At 43.5% G+C, this 7,028-nt stretch overlaps 1 long non-coding RNA gene across 1 annotated transcript in view; it reads right to left on the bottom strand.

Moving 5' to 3' along the window:
- LOC134165914 (uncharacterized) overlaps positions 1-7,028 on the bottom strand; it is a 99,500-nt gene that overhangs the window by 33,500 nt on the left and 58,972 nt on the right. The window lies entirely within an intron of this gene.

The raw sequence follows: 7,028 nt of genomic DNA, 5'->3' as shown, positions 1-7,028 counted from the left end.
TTGTAGTCTATAGCAGAGGTGCACTACTCCCACATGTGGCCTCGCATGGGCTGTGCATGTGGCTGCGCTGGCCACCTCCAGACGCCCCCTATTCAAACCTGTGCTCACCAGTCAGCTGAGGGATGCTCAGCACAGGAGAGATATAAAAGCCTCTTAAAACCATATTGGGTATGTATTTATTTACCAGGAAATACGAGGAGAAGGAATGGGGGAACCCTATAGAGCACACTCTTCTTGCAAATGAAAAGAACTTGGGATTTAGTTTTCAGTTGTATTAGAAAATCTGGGGTGGGGGGGGGTTATTTGCAAACTTTCATACAGAAATGACTGTATTCGGAAATGTTAATGCCTGACTTCCAGCCCCTGAAAAGATGCAAAGGAAATGGAAACCTAAACGAGTAGCATATGCCATCCCCTTGGCTCCAGCAAGGAAAATATTTGGCTTCCACTTGCAGCTAGCCTAATCAAAAAGAAGTCTGGGTTGCAGGAATGTAAGTCGAAGTGAATGTTACATTTACATTAGCCATTTGTTAATTAGCCAGCAAATGAATCACCCCCCTGGACTGGCATGGTCCACACAATTTAAAGCAAACACTGGTTGTGTCAAGTTAAACCGATGCCCTGGAGTTGGCTAAGCAGAAACATTCCCAAATGTAATTATTAATAAGATTTTCTTGTATTATTAAAACCATCAAGATTAAAATACCACGGTGGGTATTTACAGGCAGGGAAGTAGGAGGGAGACTCAGGTGTTTATTAAATCCATTTCCACATATATATCCACCCTTGGTGTGCTATCCGTTTCCCTGCAAGCAAAAGCCCTCTTTCACCTAGTGTCTACCCCTGCGGGTACCTCTTTGGTTATTACAGCATGATTTGTTGGCTTAATCAATATTCAGGCTAAACAATCATTTCTTTTAGCAGGAAGGAACTCTGTCACCCTTCTCGGTGTATCGTGCCAACACATCAAGGGACCAAAATGTTTCCCTGGGGTGTTAAAGGAACATTCCTGAGACAGTGGCTCAATGGGGACTAGAATAGCTCTTAGTGCTGGAGGGCTTGTATCATGCACAAAGTCTTGGCTATTGAGCCTTCCTCTTCCTCCTGAAGTTGCTGACACCTTAGAACAGGCTTTGGTAGATGGAGGGTTAAGGAATCACTGCAGCCTCAGTTCCTGATCCCACATGGTTTCTCCACTGGGTTTTCTCACCAGTGAACAGCAGAACAACCCAAATAAAGCTACTGGGGAGCCGGCTTTCTTATGGACACTGAGACCCTGGTAAACTTTCCTGTACACTAACATCTGAAACTCAAGTGCCCCAAGACCTTCAGAAAAGGATATCATTCTTCTTTTTTTTCTCACTTCCTTTGAGCTTAGGCCAAAAGCCAAAGTCATAAATGGAAACAGTTATTCTGGGCTCAATATCACCTTTTGTGCAATGACAAAAATAATGTGTTGTTGAACTGCTTGGCATGACTGCCCGAGCATGTGACAAGAAGCTAATTACTTTTGAAGCCAAATCCACTCGAGAAAACAAGAATCTAACTTATAGCAACTCAGTTTTTGCCATTTCTTGCTCCTCGAATGCATAGTTTCTTTTTAACTCTCTCTCATGACACCCTTTCGTCCTCTTTCAAATACTAACACAGTTTGTAGCTGAACTTGCAGACTGTCCTTCTCTCAGTCTTGCTCACTCCATGTGATAACCAAATCCTTCCTGCAGAGCTGGCCTCTTTTTCCACCGCCACACAGTACATTAATTCACTCAACACATTTGTTTGCAGCTGTCTTCCATCAGCAACCCCACACCCGGCTGGCTTCTCAGAGGAGAGGGAAAACTTAATTTTCCACTAATGAAGGCATAAAGCAGGTAGTTCTGAGTCCTGTGCTCCCCAGAAAGATTATGCTTCATTTTGCTGGGAAAACAACAAATATACTTGGGCTGCTAGTTCTGCTCTTAGGGTAGGTGATCAAATATGAGCCTCTCCAGAGAAGGAACAGCTTTCAGATTCGTAAGTTTAGCTAAATCCAACAGTGTCTTCTTAACACAACCTGCTCATTCCTATATATATGTATTCATATATACACATACATTCCTATATAGGGACAGCTACTGATTTGTTACGAATGATCGTATTAGCGGCTCCTTCCATTGCTCCCCCCAAACCAAACCCTTGCTTATTTTCACCTATAAATGCTAAGGATAAAACCAAACCAACAGCAAATAAAAAACCCCAAAATCAACCCCAACAAATGAACCAAACCCTCAAAAAACCTCCAAAACCCAAACCCCATCAAATGGACAACCAGCCATCTCTCATGCACAAAGGTTAGCAAGAAGATTTGCTCTAAGTGATGTCCCTAGGACTGAGTCTGCAAACACAGCCCTGCACCTGATATTTCAGAGGCATTTTCCTCTTTTCTCACTCACTCTTCAGTCCTCCCTTCTAATGTCAAACACAGGCAGTAGCTTTGAAGCTTTTCCAAATGCAAATGCCAGAAGAGTCCTGGTTTTCCAGTCCGCCTGCCAACTCCAGCAATCATTAATTTTATGTGCTAATTTTAAAGTTGATTGTTTTTGTGTCTTTGACTTCAAAGGCAACTCCAGTGAAAAAACCTCAAATCCATTTCAAAAAGGTAGAAAATTATTCTGTTGAAATGTCTTTTCTTGCAAAAAAAAAAAAACCCGTTCTTTTTATTTTAAGGAGCACAGATTTCTTCCCTGTAGCATAAACGCTGCAGAAGATTTTCACGCCAAACATTCGGTTGATTCCAAAAAGGCCTTTAAGAAAAATTAAGAGAGTTAAAGAAATCACATTAAAAGTGTTTTCACTGGTTCCACTGGTGGCACTGTGGATTTTACGACCGAAGTGTGCACGTAACATACATGCAGAGCAATTATGTTTTTCAGTTACAAAACACTATTCATTAGATTAAATAAAATGACAGAGATTTTGGTCTCTTTCTGCCCTCAGATATTATACAGTCACTTGACTGGAGTACAATTTTGACTGTTTTCCCAGCTCATCAGCGCATTAAAACCAGCTGTGGGTCTCCATAAATTGTTTCAGCAGAACCCGCTGAAAATATCTGTATTTTCCTTCCTCTCAGCCCAACAAACGAAATTTGGAGGTCATTATGGTAGTTTTAATTATGATTTGGTAGGGATGTCCTTCACTGAAATCTGTAGTTCCATAAACAACACGCTGCTTCTAATATGACATGCTTCTGTCATATTAGATTTCTTTATTTCAATTGTAAAGTCACAAAACCATGTGCTTCCCATTTTAGCTCCTGGACCCCCTGCTAAACTTATACACATGAAGGAGCGGTAGCAAAGGGAGAGCAGCAGCCAGAAGTGTCCACAGCCTTATTCCTGCTTGTGAAAAGATGTTTACTCCTTCTGCAAACAACAAAAGGGGGAAAAAAGGGGGAGAAGAAAGAAAACCAAACCAGAACTCAACAGAGCAGGAGCAAAACCAGACTGGTGTGAAGGCGGGTGCAGAGACAGAGCTCCAGCGTGATAGGGGTTTGTAAATGTACAATAACTGCATGAGCTGCGAGCCTCATACATGGCTCTAAAGTGGAACCAGCTGCCAGCGCCTGGCTCCCTCACAGCAGAAGCTCTGGGACACGTCAAGAAAAGCTCCCCAGTGCTGCAAACAATTAAAGTGGGTTTTTATTTGTTCCATTTTATCAAAGCTCTTAGACTGGAGAAAAGAGAAATGTGAAGGGAAATAGGAACAACATAGTGGAGAAGGTGGAGAAGGGCTTCACTTGGGTTTAGTTTGGTCTTGACTGGGTTAAACGCAAGAAGAGGTTCCCATGTCCCACTCCCATTTCTCTCTAGTAGAGAAAATTTAAGTCCCTCCTCAATCTGCAGTAGCATTTAGGCTGTATTTTAACAGAGACCTTAAATATGTGCCTAATTTTAATCACCTGATTTATTCTATTGCCTGCAAGCCTAGACTGCCAGTGGGTGATGCACAGTGTAGATAACACCGATTTAACTTTATTCGGTAACTCTCCGATAATTCAGGGCCCATAATATAAAGATGTCATTACCCTCGTTTATTGCTTCTACCACATGGAACATGTTTGGTGTCCTGGACACAACCAAGTGGTTAAAGTGCTGCTGAGATAGGCCCTTCCAATTAGGAGAACACTGGGAAAACATTGACAAACAACTGTCTTGAACAGAGCCCAAGCATTCCCTTTGACAATGTGCACTGCATTTAGAAGATGCATTTTGGCTGGAGAAGGAATATTCTGGCCAGGTATTAAGCATATCTGTGAAAGAGACATGCCTGTGGAAACCTGAGAAGGTGGTTTTGCACTGAAGAGTTCACACAGTTGGCTTGACCTCGTACTGATTCCCTCCTAGCTTCATATAAACATCTTAATTATCTCATCACAGGCTGGAAACCATATAACGAAGGAGACATTTGTATCTGCCCCACCACAAAACATCCCTCGTGATAATGAATTTCATGTTTGTCAGATGAAGACTTTAGGAGACTAAGTTGAAGTTTGGGAAATAGCACAAAATGTCCAACTTTTCGAGGGCAAACGAGTTCTTGGAAACCACAGTCAGGAACAAACCAAAGTAGTAGAAATTCCAGTTGAAAATGTTAGACTGGTTCCCTGCCTTCTGCTGGCAGTCGGATTTTGGGAATGAACAATTAGTGTAATAGGTTCTGGGAGCTACTGAGCCAGAAACTGAGAAAAATGGAAACCCAGAGAAACAGCTGAAATATCTTCTCATTCTTATTTAGATTGCGGTTACAGCAGCTGAATGGCTATTTTTTCTGGTCCACTTGTGTAATACTGAAAACTGGGGAGGGGAGGAATTGTCCCAAGTCGACCTCACGGAACAAAGGGGAAAAACTGTGGGACAAAAAGAAAAGAGGGAAAAAAAAGGAGAAAGATTTTCTTTGGAGAATGGGGAAGCGTGCAGTGTTTCCTGTTGGGGTGGATCAATGGCTTTGCTCAGCCCCAAAAGTAGATTACTTATTTTCTTTACAGACTGTTTTTAGAGGGGAGGCAGGAGAGGTGTTTTGAGATGTATAAGCAAAATTGAAGGATGTTCCAGGAAAGAAAAGAAATAGTTTAGATTGAAAAGCAGAATTTTTCAGAGGAGTTTAAAAAGGAATGTTCCAAATAAGAAAAAGAATCAAGTTTTCTAATTCAAACTTGTTGAAATAGTGCTCTTTTTTTGCCTTTTTTTGGTGGCAATTCTGTTTTCATGGGGAAAAAAAAAATAAGGTATTTGACATAACTTTGCAAAGCAACCAAATTAACCTTTTCTGGAGGGAAGAAAGGAGAAGGCACTGTACCTCACCTGGATGGTGGGGCCTGAGCCACAGCACATTATGGCAGAGCCCAGCATGGGTCCTGCTCCAGGGCAGATCTTCTCTGGAGGTGGGACCAGCACTAAGGCACAGAGACCCCTCTTCCACCTGCAAATATGGGATCTAAGGTCTGTGAAGCCCCTGTACGATGCCACCAGCCCAGAGTAGAAGCAAGGCAACATCCATGGGTTTCTGCAGGTGAAGAGAAATGTAGGGCTTGCAGGGTAGCGATAAGACCTGAGTGAGATCAGTCATCACATCCCTCTAAAGAGCCAGGAGAGGAAAGGCAGACATAAACCAATTCCAGCAAGCCAGGTGCTGGTGCCACAAAGCCAAGCAATGACAACATCTGCCTTTTGAAGCACGGAGATTTGTTACCTGCCAAGTTTCTGGATGCCTGCACTCGTGTTCCAGGGGCCTAGGCGTGATAGTTAGACTATAAAACCCTCCCAGACCATTGCGGCTCTAAGGCTATTACTCAAAAGTTCTTTGGGGAGTGCTCTGTGTTTCTAGTATTGTCTTCCTATAGGATAGGATTTTCCTTTTGTCCAAAAGACATAGTAGATGGCGAGTGTTGAGCTGATGGATCTGGCCAAGAGAGATTTCCCAGGATGGAGACCTGCAATGGGTACCTTTTAGCTTTCAGCGTTTGATCTAGACTAGTTGCAATCAATGTCCATGAGTAGGGTCCAGTCGAGAAGGACTTACAGTCTGAGTCCTTGAGGCTCTCATCGCTTGGGAGCTCAGCGTAGCACAGGGCTGCACTACCATGTGAGGTTAGGGGAACAGCAGGGGTTCGCCATCTCTATTTCACCCTAGAGGCCTTTTACAGCATCCCCCAAGATGATGCCCATGTGCCTCAGTGGCATTACTGCATGCTGAGCCCTTTTTATTTCTTATTTCAACTGCTGGCATTTTTAAGGATGCAAGATATAGCTTTCTCAGGCCCAGGTGATAGAACCAAGCCCTCACCACCCTCCAGCTTTACAAAGCAAATTCTCAGAGATCCCAAATCTGGTGTCCATGAGCAAGCCCACTTCTCCAGCCCACCGTGCTGGTCCTGCACATAGCCAAAACCTGTTCCATGTGGGTTTGCACTTCCAGCTGCCCCAGGGGAACCCACTCACCAGTACCTTATTGGAGGCCTAAGACTCCTTTATGCCCCAAGGGACCTTCATACACAGACCCCATGGGAAGTGGTAAGCTGGTGTCAAACAGCTGAAGGAGTTCAAGAGCTTAATTTCAAGGAAAATTGGTAGTACCTAAACTCCCTTCAAAAACTGAACTTGCTTGAACAAGTTCAAAAGTCCCATTGGTGCATTACAGAACAAGCAGAAGGAGTTACTTATACCACTGGAAAAACCCCTACAGGGGTAAGCAGAGTCCTCCCCTCCTCAGAAACTCCAGCTGAGGGCACTAAAAATATCATTTGTGGCACAAGGAGAGGAACCCATACATGATCTTCCCCTAATCCTGACTAAAAGGCAATACATTATGTTTCCAAATGGTGGTTTCCCCTTGAGGTGCTAAAATAGACTCAGATAACAGGGTTAGCAAGGGTCCATAGCCAATATGAGGGACATACCAGTGGGGTCACCCTTCCCTTCAGCTGCTGCTGTCCCCTGATCCAGGCTGCCTGCTCTCTGCTCTGAGCACACCTGTAACTGAAATGGGGG

The sequence above is a fragment of the Pezoporus occidentalis genome, unplaced genomic scaffold (assembly GCF_034315485.1).
Source record: "Pezoporus occidentalis ecotype Australia unplaced genomic scaffold, CSIRO_AGI_Poc_V1 ctg25, whole genome shotgun sequence".
NCBI classification, from domain to species: Eukaryota; Metazoa; Chordata; class Aves; order Psittaciformes; family Psittacidae; genus Pezoporus; species Pezoporus occidentalis.
Note: the sequence above shows the minus strand (reverse complement) of the source record. Positions and strands in the feature narration are given on the sequence as shown.